This window comes from Schistocerca piceifrons, chromosome 2, assembly GCF_021461385.2.
Source record: "Schistocerca piceifrons isolate TAMUIC-IGC-003096 chromosome 2, iqSchPice1.1, whole genome shotgun sequence".
Classification (NCBI taxonomy): Eukaryota; Metazoa; Arthropoda; class Insecta; order Orthoptera; family Acrididae; genus Schistocerca; species Schistocerca piceifrons.
In genome coordinates this window covers 55,983,671-55,998,689 of record NC_060139.1, presented here as the reverse complement: position 1 = coordinate 55,998,689, position 15,019 = coordinate 55,983,671, and positions in this window count along the sequence as shown.

Genomic DNA, 15,019 nt, shown 5'->3' with positions numbered 1-15,019 from the left:
CTCGCCATGTGCATCATAAAGGCGACAGAAAATTTTCAGAGGTGCAGAGATCAACCTACTATGGGACATATGTATTACATTTCACAAAATGGACAACGTCGACATTCAGGAAATGTTCAAAACAAACCATTATCTTGGACGTTCAACTAGGTATCCACTCTTAAAGAATGCATATAGAATCATATAGGTTTAACGGGGTGAGGAGAACTGATGCAACGTATGGCCTGCAACCGAATGCGAAACAATATGTCGTAGAGCTTATCGTGAAACCGGCTGTCCCTTAAGGTGTAACTGCAGATAGTGCGTTAATGTGCTTTATAGGCTGAATTTGCCCAGTGGTTCCAGGTGGTATGAACTGTAATGTAACACACTTTCCAGGAGAGATAGTTGGCTCTAAAGCAGTATCATTTTTATTAGCTGACCAAGAATCAAGCATAAGCAAGTTATTTTGACCAGCTATTGGCCAAAAGCAGGGCTCATACAATAGTTGTAGTTTTCTTACTCCAATTTTCCCACTCTTCCTTGCTGTGACGTACATATTCCCTAGTAGTCTTGGAAGATCGTGCACACGAGAAATAATCTCAGGGGGCCGAGCAGCTCCAACTTCACATAGCACAATAAATACTTTTCAGCCGATTTACCATCCAGATTAACACTCGGCGTAATTGTGAATGGTTGCGTTAAGGCATGGACTTTAGTTGATCTTGATACAACTGTCTTGTTACCTCTGATTTCCAGGATTCCTTTCATATGCATTCCCTCTTCAAATCCCGACTGGTCAGAGTTGAAAACAAATTCCGTACTGAACGATTTGACACTCTTTTTTATCTCACCTACAAATTTTCGGGCCGATTCCACAGTCTACCGTGCATCGTCGAGTTGACACTTTTTCTGAAATTTCGTTATCTTACATCTTCCAGTTCTCTCTCTCTGCTTGAAGCTATGCGACCATCCACTGCTTGTCTGGAAAGCATTGTAATCTATATCGTGCGCAATTTCATGGACGTAACGAGGTAGGTCAGTATCGTGCACATCCTGTAAATTGCATCGAGCATCCTTGAAACGCGCAAACAGCGGTACACCTTGAAATCTCTTGAACATCTGCATTTTTTCACTACACGTTCGTATTGATTTGATTTTGTCAGGGAAGATAAAACAGCTTTGGTCTAACTCGCCACTGCCTGCACCGGTATTACTGTGCGGTATCGCTCCCTGTATATTTAGTAAAGCCAACCAATGCCCTTAAATAGTGCAAGGAGTACCTTCACCAGTTCTGTTAGACACAATTTCTCCAGGTCTAGTTGTCCCAAAAGTTTTGTGTCGCTTGCTCTCCAATGCCGTGCACTCGAAGATTAGGTGTGATGCAATTTCTTCACCCCCATCACAGATCCTACATTTAGGTCTTCTTCCGTTACACCCATTCTGTGTAGGTGTTTTTTGAAATTCCTATGGCAGGTCATCAGTCCAGTCATGGGTCTGATCTCTTTCCTGTTCAAGCCCAGGATTACAGAGCTTCTTTTAAAACACGGCTTAGGCATCATTATCTTACTATGATCTTCTTTACGGATTTGGTCCAATATTCTACGTGCTGTTTCCCAAGCCAGTTCTGTAGTTCTAGTTTGATCATAGCCTTGGTGATTGTCAGGACAGGTTCCAGTCCAATAAATGGAGTCATTTCCCCCATTCTGGCCAATCTGTCGGCTTGTTCATTGCCACAGATCCCTGAGTGGTCAGGGACCCACACTAGGTTTACCCTATTGCTTCCCCTAGCTCCACCAGAGCTCTGTGGCAATCTGCAACAACCTTAGATCACGTTGTAGGAGCTGCCAGTGATTTCAGGGCTGCCCGGCTGTCTGAACAGCTGTAGATATTACAGTCCTTGTAGCAATTATGCATATTCTCCTCCACACATGCCCTGATTGCAGTAATTTCAACTTGGAATGCCGAGGCCAGATTTCCTAGAGAGATGATGTCCTCCAGTCTTGGCTGAACCCCATACGCCTCCCTCCCAACGCCTTGGTCTGATTTCGACCTATCAGTGAACCAAAAACTGTCCCCTGTACGATGCCAACTGTTTTTTCCCACTCTCTATGCTTCCAATTATTATATTGTAAGGCTTGTTGAAGCAGTTGGGAGTTATTATATTGTCGTCCGGCATTTCCCCAGCCATACCTACATTTACCTGACTCACTATCTTAGTGTGTGATTCTGGACATCCCGATGAGATCCAGTTTTTACCAGTTTTAAGTCTGTATACCCCAGCTGCTGCCTCCACCTTGACCCAAAGGTGTAGTGGAGGCATGTCCAGCAAGGCTTCCATCCCAGCAGTTGGTGTGCTGCTAATTCAGCCTGTTATGGCTAAGCAGGCCAGTCTCTGCACCTTAGCAAGCTCCTTAGCTGCAACCCACTGATCTACCTTCTTACACCACACTACAGCCCCGTAGTAACTCCTAGGTCTATCCACCGTGGTGTATATCCAGTGCATACCTCTGGGGTTTAGGCCGCAGTTTTTACTACAGGCATTTCTGGTAATCACAAGAGTACCTTTCGCCTTGGAGCAGATGCTCTTAATGTGAGCGGTCCATGTTAGTTTCTCATCTAAGGTTACCCCTAGATATTCCACTATCCCCTTCACAGGCAGAGCATCAGCCAAGAGCTTTAGATTCCAACTTGAGCATTGGATATGCCTCTTCGTGAATGGCAGCACAACAGTCTTCTTAGGATTAACCCTTAGGTCCTGTTTAATGCACCACTCTTGCACAATGTCCAATGTCCAATGCACCTTGTGCCACATTTCTAACTGTGTCAGTAAATTTGCCAAGTATTACCATGCTAAGGTCATCTGCTTATCCTTGGCAAATGCATCGTCGGGAATCTAGTTTCTCGTTCACCACTAGATTCCACAATAAAGGGGACAGAACTCCTCCTTGTGGACAACCTCTGATTGCATTAATTACCACCTTTTCATTCATGATGGTGGCCTCTACCTTCCTTCCACTAAGCATGGTCTTAGTCCACCTACATATAGTCATGCATCCCTGCTGCCCTAACCATGGAAGCGAAGGTTGTGTTCCTAAAAGCCCCCTCGACGTTCAGGAAGATGCAGAAAGTCAAGTGCTTTCTACACCCTCCCAACGAGTTGATGGAGAGCTGTCTCACATGATTTACCTAGTTAATATGCATGTTGGTTTAAATGTAGAGGAGCTCTAATTAGCCTCCTCTCTTTAACGTGTACATTAACCAGTTTTTCCAATGTTTTCAGAATGGAAGAGGACAAACTGATTGGCCTCATATCCTTGGCCTTGGTATGATCAATTCTCCCTGGCTCTGGAATGAAGACAACCTTCACTGTCCTTCAGGCATTGTGAATGATTCCTGCTGCTATGCTAACTGTAAATAACCTGCGTAGGACTCTTATAAGATTCTCTCTCCCCTTGTTGCAGAAGAGCTGGAAAGATTCCTTCTGGGCCAGGTGACTTGAACGGTTGGAATGTTCCCTCCGCCCATTGGATTTTGCTGAAGATGACACACTCTTTGGGCAATTCCCAGTCCTGTGTTCGAGTGCCTGAGAACCGTTCTCTCTCAGGGATCACATTCTGGTCTATGTTATCTGCCAGAGCATATTGAGGAAAGTGAGTTTAGAGGAGCAGTTCCAGCATCTCATGTGCTGCCTTCATATATTCCCCATCCCCCTTCCTCAACGTACCTCCTGGATTAGTTGGTACTCTAGTGAGGATTTTTTGAAGTCTGGCTTGAGCAGCCATGTCCTCCACTTCCTCGCAGAATGCATTCCAGGATACCTCCTTTTCTTGTCTAATTCCAAGGTTGTAGTTGACGGGGGCCTCACGATATTTTGCCCATTGTCCTTTACATCTCGCGAGGTTATATAGTCTTCATACCTGTTTTCTTTGTGCTTCCTAGTTCCATCAGGGCACACACCTATTTGTGCACTTCTTGGTGACTGAGCAGCAGTCCTGGTATGAGGTCATTATGACAGAGGTTACAGCCACTGCTACTTCCTCAAACTCTATTGGATTCCTTATCAAGGTTTTAATTTCGGATAAGCTTAGGTCAAGGTCCCTTCTATATATCTCCCAATCTGTTTTGCTGGGATCCCTATAGGCTGTGGTCTGTCTGATTCCCATTTCAACGTTGAATTTATTATACATGTGGCCTGATGAGGATGGCTCTAAAACTACATGCCACTGTTTGACACAGCTGCCAATCATCATGGAACCAAAGATTATGTCAGTTACTTCTTCCCTTCTGCTATTCCTGAATGTAGGTTCGTCATCCCTATTCAGGACCTCCAAATTGTTAGACAAGAAAAATTCAAGAAGGTACTCACCTCTACTGATGGTGTCCTTGCTGCCCCACACTAGGTTGTCAGCATTGACGTCACATCCAACCAACAGTTGGTCGCGTTGCCAATTGCAAGCTTCTGTCAGTCTCCTCTCCTCCAAAGGAGGAGGAGAGCTGTCTTTGTAAGGAAGGTATGCTAAGGCCAAAACAATTGCCCTTGTGATACCTTTCTGACATTGCTGCATCCTGATGGACACCAGGTCCCTGGAATAGAAATCCATCATTGGCATGAAAGAAATTCCGTTTCTCACATAGGTACATGCTCTGGAGTTTCTTAGATTTCTAGCATAAATCATCTTACTGCCAGTGCCACAGAGGCCCAATACACCCCCTTTATATAAGAAGGGTTCTTGTATCACAGCCACACCCACTTCCTGTCTCCCAGGCAACGGCTAAGGTCAGCAGCAGTCCCGTACTGTGCTGTAGATTAAGCTGCAGCACCTCAAGTCTCCGTCTTGCTGCCATCATTGCCTTTGAGGTCTTTGATTACCCTAACGGCGACCTGAGGAAACTCTAAAAACAATTTGAGGTCTTGCTCTCGCATCACCTTCAGGGACTTCTCTCTGACCTCCACCACCAGGGTTCATCCTTCCAGAACAGCCTTCTGGTTGATTACTCTCCAATCCTCTGTCGAGACTCTTGGGTTCTGTACACCTATTTTCTCGAACGGAGTCTTTGGGGAGACATCCTTAAGGATCTTTGGTCCCCATATTGATACAGTTGCAGTCTTAAGAATCTCAGCTGCTGTCTTGACCAGCAGCTTCACATCCTCCCACTGGGGTATCATGGGCATCTTGTCCTTGTGCCATTCCACCGTTTGCACCCCCTTGCAGACAAAAATGAGGGCACTGTAATCTAGATAGACCCTCCTGACTTGCCTCGACTTTTTCCGTGCTCGCTTATACTGAGAGGAGGGAGTTTTAGATTCCTCCCTGATCCTCCTGTTACCTGTCTTCGACGTTGTGGGGGTCTGTGTATCCCCTTCAAGCTGAAACAGCTTTTTCTTGGGGGTCTTGGGCTCAAGCCCTTTTAATTCCCTCAACTTTTGTTTGGGAAGCCATTCTTTTCCTTCCTTTTGTTTCTGTTCTCTAAGATGTTTCCTCGTCTGGGCCCCATAAAAGACTTTAATATTGATCTGGTCCAACTTCTCAGTTACAGTTCTCACTCCTTGCTCAGGTATAGTCCCTGATTCAGTAGTGGGAGTGCATTCCATCGGTCCTGACCCTGATGTCTGGGTGTCTGAGGTCTCAGTTTGCCCTCAGTTTGCTTTAATTTATTTTCGTCAGTCGTGTCTACTTTAGTCCCACGAGATTTGGGGATCTACATGGTCCATACCATGGAAACCCCCGCGCAGTGTAAGGCTACTTACTCAGGGAGGTCGACTGGTATCCTTGAGGCTCCATTTGTGACACATCTTACCATGTGTCATGCACACTTCGGCACGGATCGAAACACACCTTGGGTTGGGGAAGGGAATTGGGTAAGGACTAGGAGTGGATAAGGAAGACAGAACGTTGTGGGACACTCTTAGTCTATCAGCTAGGCCTTTCTGCCAGTATGTCCTCTACCTTTGGCATGGCCCTCAGCTTCACACGGATATGTAAGCCTCTCCACGCACGCGGACAGTGCTTCGCCAAGGTTGTGTCCCCCAGAGAGGACATGGTCATATTACTGCGGAATTATTGCTAATCTATTCATAATTGATGTTTTTACTATGCTGCTGCTGATCTTCCACGTGTGTAATTGTGTTTAGTACCTGCCACTGGACAACGATTATCTTTTGCTACCATAGGTTTCGCTGGAGATGGGATTTGTGGCTCCCTGTCCGATAAGGATGATGAACTATATGGCTTGACAAGTGTTTAAATGTCACTTTCACTGGATAATCACCTATCATTACTGAACCCCTCATGTACGTTGTCCACACAGTCGAGCGTATACGTCACTACACATTCCACTGACTCATTTTGCAAAAATGCTAATATTTCATCTGTCACTTTTTTCTCATTCTGCTAAATTCCTTGGGTTCCTTTCTCACGAAATTTCAACTTGGGCAACTGTTGCAGATATAATGCAGTGTTTGCTTCGTTTATTGTTGCCATTTCTCTGCTTTGTGTCAACATCACTAGTGTTGTAGCCCTGTTGTGAGTTACTCGTCAACTAAGCAATTCAACTACGCTATGTAGCCTTATGATATGCTCACCATTGGATATCTCCAGTTCTGCCCCTGTAGCCATTAGTAGCCAATATTGCATGGTAGACAGTATGTCTACCTTTTGCGACCTCGCACTCGATATGTTCCTAGTCTTAGCTACAATGATGAATACCTTCACACTTGTATATGTCCTTTAATATAACCATTCTTCCTACTGATATGATATTGTCCTGCTCCCCTTGCTTTCTTGTGCTAATCTCTTCATTTGCACGTATCTATTATTTTCAAAATAAAGACGGTGTTTTACATATACTAATCTTCCCACTGGAGGGGGTCATGGATATTTCGTGAGTTCGTTAGTGGCTTGCAGGGGTCCCCGAGTTATTGCAACCCATTCTTCCTTCCCAGGCTGCATTTCCTTCTCAGTGCACCCTGCCTCCCTGTCCTCATTCCTTCTCCTCTGCCCCTTCAACAACTGTCTTGGTGTTCTTACTTATGTCAACCTGGCTATCTACCTGGTTTCTTGCATTCCTTCCAGTATTGTTCATCTTGACTTTTCTTTTTCATCCTTACTTTTTGGCGTTTTTGGTCCCCCTTTATGGTCTGAACTCCACTTCTAGAATTTTTCTCTGTAAGATGTGTCATTTGGGGAAGAACTCCCTCCCTAGCATCTATGGCTGATTCCTCTGGCCCCTCTTCTTTCCCCACCAAAACCCATCCACTCCTCCCACCCCACCACCGAGCGAGGTGGCGCAGTGGTTAGACACTGGACTCGCATTCGGGAGGACGATGGTTCAATCCTGCGTCCGGCCATCCTGATTTAGGTTTTCCGTGATTTCCCTAAATCGCTCCAGGCAAATGCTGGGATGGTTCCTTTAAAAGGGCATAGCCGACTTCCTTCCCCATCCTTCCCTAATCTGATGAGACCGATGACCTCGCTGTCTGGTCTCCTTCCCTAAAACAACCAATCAACCAACCTCCCATCCCAGGCACTAAGTCACCAGCAAGTGTAGCCAGTCCTTGTGGTGAGGTTGAGGTTGTTATGTACCCATCTGGTTGAGCTCCCTGACAACACAGGGATCACGGTTTTGATACCAGAGCAGCTGGCTTTCCATGTATGCCTGGGAGTGGTTGCGTGTCAGTCTGGAGCATCCAATGCTCTTGGCAACAGCCGCCATACCAGATGGCCCTCGCTGTGGTTGATTGGCGCCCACAGGGAGATACCCTTCTCAGAGATCATGGTACCAGGGCGGATGTTTTGCTATTCTTTTAGGGCCGTCTCTTTGTGTGGCATACATCCATTCAATGATGCTTCTTATGACTGCTACCTTTCCTTCTCTGGCTATACCCTGGGACAGAGGCCAGGGTAGCTGGCTTGGGATGAAGCACTTTCCCCACTACCTGGCCTGCACTAGGTCTGACAGGTACACTTTCACTGCCACCAAGCCGTTGTTTCTGTGGAAAATATTGAAGACAAGTTTGGCCAAGTGGAGTCTTTCAGTAAGAAGCAGCTGGATTTGCTATTGATGAAAACTTCTGCCGCCCAGTCTGCAGCTTTCCATGTTTGTGACCATCTTGGTGGCATCCCAGTGTCCATTACTCCTCACCAGTTTCTGAATATAGTTCAGTGAGTAGTTTTTCATAGAGTCATCAGTCAAATTGATGAGGAGCTCTGGACCAATCTGAAATGACGGGGCATTTATTTTCTTCAGAATGTTCAGAAAAGCCGTAAGGACAATTGCATCAATATCAGCGCCTTTATTCTGGAGTTTGAGAGAGATACCCTTCTGGAGAAAATCAAGCTTGGGGTTGTCAGTGCGACGTGAAACCTTACATCCTGTCACCCATGAGGTGTTTTCACTGTATGCATTTCGGTCATGTCTTCCTGCTGTACAAAGGGCGCTCTATGTAGGGGAGCCCCTGTGTTCTGCACCCCACGTGTGTTAGTTATCATGATTGTCACACTCCCTGCTCACATGATTGTGCACCTTATAAGAAGTAAAAGAAGATATAGGAGAAAAAGTCCCTTGATCGTTTATCCTACACTGAGGCTCGTCAGAAATATGACCATCCTCATTCTATGTCAGTGACATCTAACTTTGCCTCTGTTATGTCCTTTCCCCCTTCTCCTCCTCTCTCATGTCCTGTCTCCCACTCCTTTCCACTTCCCCTGAGGTTCCTCTGCCCTCCCCTCCAGGTGCTGCCCCTCCCCACCCAGGGAAGTGTCACTATTCTTCAGAGCCCACTAGTGATGGGTCTCCCTTTTAGGATCTGTCCCCTGGCGTCCCACAGGCTTGAGGTCTGCTGCCACAACTCAGCCATGGGACCCACAGTCCATGTGTCCCATGGTTGCCCATTCTTTCTGTTCCAGATCTTGTAGAAGCACGCCCTTCCCCCGCCCCCATTTCTCTCTCTCTCTCTCTCTCTCTCTCTCTCTCTCTCTCTATCTCTTCATCTCTCCATACCTAACCCTCCTCGACCTATGGAGAAGAAGAAATGTAAGTCTCAGGACAAGGCCCCTCTAATGCCCCATGAGGTTCCGTCTCCTTCCTCACAAACTGAGTCTGAACTCTTATACACTCCTGGAAATGGAAAAAAGAACACATTGACACCGGTGTGTCAGAACCACCATACTTGCTCCGGACACTGCGAGAGGGCTGTACAAGCAATGATCACACGCACGGCACAGCGGACACACCAGGAACCACGGTGTTGGCCGTCGAATGGCGCTAGCTGCGCAGCATTTGTGCACCGCCGCCGTCAGTGTCAGCCAGTTTGCCGTGGCATACGGAGCTCCATCGCAGTCTTTAACACTGGTAGCATGCCGCGACAGCGTGGACGTGAACCGTATGTGCAGTTGACGGACTTTGAGCGAGGGCGTATAGTGGGCATGCGGGAGGCCGGGTGGACGTACTGCCGAATTGCTCAACACGTGGGGCGTGAGGTCTCCACAGTACATCGATGTTGTCGCCAGTGGTCGGCGGAAGGTGCACGTGCCCGTCGACCTGGGACCGGACCGCAGCGACGCACGGATGCACGCCAAGACCGTAGGATCCTACGCAGTGCCGTAGGGGACCGCACCGCCACTTCCCAGCAAATTAGGGACACTGTTGCTCCTGGGGTATCGGCGAGGACCATTCGCAACCGTCTCCATGAAGCTGGGCTACGGTCCCGCACACCGTTAGGCCGTCTTCCGCTCACGCCCCAACATCGTGCAGCCCGCCTCCAGTGGTGTCGCGACAGGCGTGAATGGAGGGACGAATGGAGACGTGTCGTCTTCAGCGATGAGAGTCGCTTCTGCCTTGGTGCCAATGATGGTCGTATGCGTGTTTTGCGCCGTGCAGGTGAGCGCCACAATCAGGACTGCATACGACCGAGGCACACAGGGCCAACACCCGGCATCATGGTGTGGGGAGCGATCTCCTACACTGGCCGTACACCACTGGTGATCGTCGAGGGGACACTGAATAGTGCACGGTACATCCAAACCGTCATCGAACCCATCGTTCTACCATTCCTAGACCGGCAAGGGAACTTGCTGTTCCAACAGGATAATGCACGTCCGCATGTATCCCGTGCCACCCAACGTGCTCTAGAAGGTGTAAGTCAACTACCCTGGCCAGCAAGATCTCCGGATCTGTCCCCCATTGAGCATGTTTGTGACTGGATGAAGCGTCGTCTCACGGGGTCTGCACGTCCAGCCAGGTGGAAATGGCATGGCAAGCCGTTCCACAGGACTACATCCAGCATCTCTACGATCGTCTCCATGGGAGAATAGCAGCCTGCATTGCTGCGAAAGGTGGATATACACTGTACTAGTGCCGACATTGTGCATGCTCTGTTGCCTGTGTCTATGTGCCTGTGGTTCTGTCAGTGTGATCATGTGATGTATCTGACCCCAGGAATGTGTCGATAAAGTTTCCCCTTCCTGGGACAATGAATTCACGGTGTTCTTATCTCAATTTCCAGGAGTGTATATGGATCTCACTAGCTCCTCGTTGGTCATGGATGGTGATACAGCAGTGTGATTAGCTCCAGTGCATTCACTTCCTATTTGTATTCCATTGCATGCTTATTTAATGGAACTGTATTGGCTACCTCAGTCACTTCCCAGAGTTGCAATCCCTTATTTCCTATTACTCAACAGGCTGCGTCATTCCCTAGTACTCCATTTTACTGACGATCACTCACTGACCCTCTGTGGGTTCCATGCTTTCTGTTGGAACTGAGTCAGCCCATTAGCACTTCTGCTGACGTTCGCACGTTGGTCTGTATAGACATTTTTAGTACATGGATCTTCCTTCACACAACATTGAAAGCAGTTGCCATACTGCTACACTGGGACTCTGTGGTCACAGTTAACAATCTCTCTCCCCCTCCTGACGGGCCACCTACACACATTGCCCTTCTTCTGCAACTCCTTCCTCAGGGATTTTAATGCCCTCAGTTTTCTTCACGAATGTGGTGTGTACTCCCAGGTTTAAGTACCAGAAAATCCTTCTGGAATTTGAGTCCCCCGGTTGGAATTAATTATGAGGCCTCCACATTGGCGAATCTCCCCCCCCCCTTTTCTCTGCATTTTTACCTGGTCTTTTGTGCTGTTTTGTATCCCCTTTTCTTGCGTCTTCTTCACCTGGTGCTGTCCCCATTGTGTCATGATGGTATGGTATGGGGATCAGAAAGGGTTGGTGGTGGTGCTGGAGCCCCAACACGTGTAGCGTCTCTGGCAAGCCCCTGTTCTCTCCACCCCCCCCTTCTCCCACCCCTAACTGTCCTTTAATCTTGGTGCTGCCTTGACTGGACTGTGCTGCTTGTGTTGTTTCTCCATTGGTTCTGCCAACTTAGATCATGGGAGAGATGACCTCACTATTTGGTCCCCTTCCAAAGTCAGCCAACCAATCTCTGTTCACCGCTAACGTCTCAACTCTCCTACTGCTCTATTCGGCAACAGCTTAAAAAAGTTTTGCACAACTCTGACGACATTCATTTCTTTTTTTAATCGTAAACCTCTTTCTCAATACTTTTTCGATCACAGGAAATCCCTACGTACAGCTATCTCCATTCTCAATACAGTTCAGTAGAGCGCGCTATCTCAAACTGTGAACGAGGGACTTATGTACACTACGGTCAACGTGCCACGAAAAGTAATGTCAAGCTTATACCGTGCACCGTTGTCACTTTACGTCAAGGATGGTCGTCAGCATGCGAAGCCCTCTGAGAATCGGCACATACTGCAGCGTTGTCATTCGAACGTTTAACCATTGCCGCGAAATCCAACACACTGAAGGTCTGTCATGTACTGTTTTCTGACACTCAGCTCTAGCTTGTAATCTCCACCTACATACTACTGTTCGCAGGTGCCTTGCGAAAAATGCAGCAGAACGGTACGCCGCATTTTGCAAGACAACTAGGGCGGCTGTGTCGCTCCCGAAAGTACGCGACTCGACCACACGATCAATTTGGCCTTCCGGCATTTTTTTTAAGTCGTCAGTCTTCTGACTGATTTGATGCGGCCTGCCACGAATTTCTCTCCGGTACCAATGTCTTCCATTATTTACTGGTTCTGTTTTTCTGGTTGTATTCCAATCTCTGTCTTCCTCTACCGTTTTTACCCTTTACAGTTCCCTCTAGTACCACGGAAGTTATACCGTGATGTCTTAACAGACGTCCTACCATCTTGTGCTTTCTTCTTGTCAGTTTTTTTCCATTATTTCCTTTCTTCGCCGATTCTGCTGAGTACCTCCTCATTCCTTACCTAAATTCCACCTAATTTTCAACATTCGGCCGTAACACCACATCTCAAATGCTTTGATTCTCTAGTTTTCTGGTTTTCCCACATTCCATGTTCAACACAACGCTGTTCTCCAGACGTACATTCTCAGAAATGTCTTCCACAAATTAGGGTCTATTTTTGATAATAGAAGACGTTTCTTGGCCAGGAATGCCCTTTTTGCCAGTGCTACTCTGCATTTTATGCCCTCGTTGCTCCGACCATCGTTGGTTATTTTGCTGCCTAAACAGCGAAATCCCTTAACTTCATCTACTTCGTGATCACCAATTCTCATCTTAACATCCTCATTGTTCTCATTTCTACTACCTCTCACTACTTCTGTATTTCGTCGATTTACTCCCAATCCATATTCTTTACTCATTAGACATTCAGCAGAGCCTGTAATTCTTCTTCTATTTTACTGACGAAGAAATATCATCAGCGAATCTTATCGTTGATATCCTTCCACCTTGAATTTTAATTTCATTCCTGAGTCTCTCTTTCGTTTCCGTCAGTGCTTCTTCAATGTACAGAACAGTAGGGACGAAAGACTACGTCCCTGTCTCACACCCTTTTTAATCCAAGAATTTTGTTTTTCCTCTCCCATTCTCATTGTTCCCTCTTGGTCCATATTGAATATTACTAGCGTTTCCCCATAGCTTACCCTTATTTTCCTCAGAATTTCGAACGTCTTGCACCATGTTTCATTATCGAACGCTTTTTCCAGGTCGAAAAATTCTATAAACGTGTCTTGATTTTTCTTGTATACATTATCAACCGCAAAGTCAGAATTTTATTAACACAAAGTGACCGTCATCCAACAGATACTCCATTTCTCTTCTTCAGTATGTTATGCTTGTCAGCAACTTGGATGCATGAGCTGTTAAGCTGTTTGTGCGATAATTCTCTCGCTTTTCGGCTCTTGCTATCTTCGGAATTGTGTAGATGATGATTTTCCATACGTCTGAAGGTATATTGCCAGCCTTGTATATTCTACACACCAACGTAAGTAGTTATTTTGTTGCCACTTCTCCCAATGATTTTAGAAATTCCGGTGGAGTGTTACCTATCCTTTCTGCTTTATTTAATCTTAAGTCTTCCAGAGCTCTTTCAGCTTCTAATATTGGATCTCTCATATCTTCTATATCGACTGCTGTTTCTTCTTCTATCACATTATCAGACAAATCTTCCTCCTCAAAGAGGCCTTCAGTGCACTCTTTCTACCTGTTACTCTCTCCTCTGCATTTAACAGTCGAATTCCCATTGCATTCCCGATGTTACCACCCTTGCTTTTACTTCACCGAAGGTTGTTTCGATTTTCCTTCTTACTGAGTCAGTCCTTTCGACAATCATTTCTTTTTTGATTTCTTCACATTTTTCCTGAATCTATTTCACCTTAGCTTCCCTGCACTTCCTATTTATTTCATTTCTAAGTGACTTGTATTTCTGTATTTCCGAATTTCCCCGAACATTTTTTTACTTCAGTCTTTCGTCGATAAGCTGAAGTACACTCCTCGAAATGGAAAAAAGAACACATTGACACCGGTGTGTCAGACCCACCATACTTGCTCCGGACACTGCGAGAGGGCTGTACAAGCAATGATCACACGCACGGCGCAGCGGACACACCAGGAACCGCGGTGTTGGCCGTCGAATGGCGCTAGCTGCGCAGCATTTGTGCACCGCCGCCTTCAGTGTCAGCCAGTTTGCCGTGGCATACGGAGCTCCATCGCAGTCTTTAACACTGGTGGCATGCCGCGACAGCGTGGACGTGAACCGTATGTGCAGTTGACGGACTTTGAGCGAGGGTGTATAGTGGGCATGTGGGAGGCCGGGTGGACGTACCGCCGAATTGCTCAACACGTGGGGCGTGAGGTCTCCACAGTACATCGATGTTGTCGCCAGTGGTCGGCGGAAGGTGCACGTGCCCGTCGACCTGGGACCGGACCGCAGCGACGCACGGATGCACGCAAAGACCGTAGGATCCTACGCAGTGCCGTAGGGGACCGCACCGCCACTTCCCAGCAAATTAGGGACACTGTTGCTCCTGGGGTATCGGCGAGGACCATTCGCAACCGTCTCCATGAAGCTGGGCTACGGTCCCGCACACCGTTAGGCCGTCTTCCACTCACGCCCCAACATCGTGCAGCCCGCCACCAGTGGTGTCGCGACAGGCGTGAATGGAGGGACGAATGGAGACGTGTCGTCTTCAGCGATGAGAGTCGATTCTGCCTTGGTGCCAATGATGGTCGTATGCGTGTTTGGCGCCGTGCAGGTGAGCGCCACAATCAGGACTGCATACGACCGAGGCACACAGGGCCAACACCCGGCATCATGGTGTGGGGAGCGATCTCCTACACTGGCTGTACACCTCTGGTGATCGTCGAGGGGACACTGAATAATGCACGGTACATCCAAACCGTCATCGAACCCATCGTTCTACCATTCCTAGACCGGCAAGGGAACTTGCTGTTCCAACAGGGCAATGAACGTCCGCATGTATCCCGTGCCACCCAACGTGCTCTAGAAGGTGTAAGTCAACTACCCTGGCCAGCAATATCTCCGGATCTGTCCGCCATTGAGCATGTTTGGGACTGGATGAAGCGTCGTCTCACGCGGTCTGCACGTCCAGCACGAACGCTGGTCCAACTGAGGCGCCAGGTGGAAATGGCATGGCAAGCCGTTCCACAGGACTACATCCAGCATCTCTACGATCGTCTCCATGGGAGAAT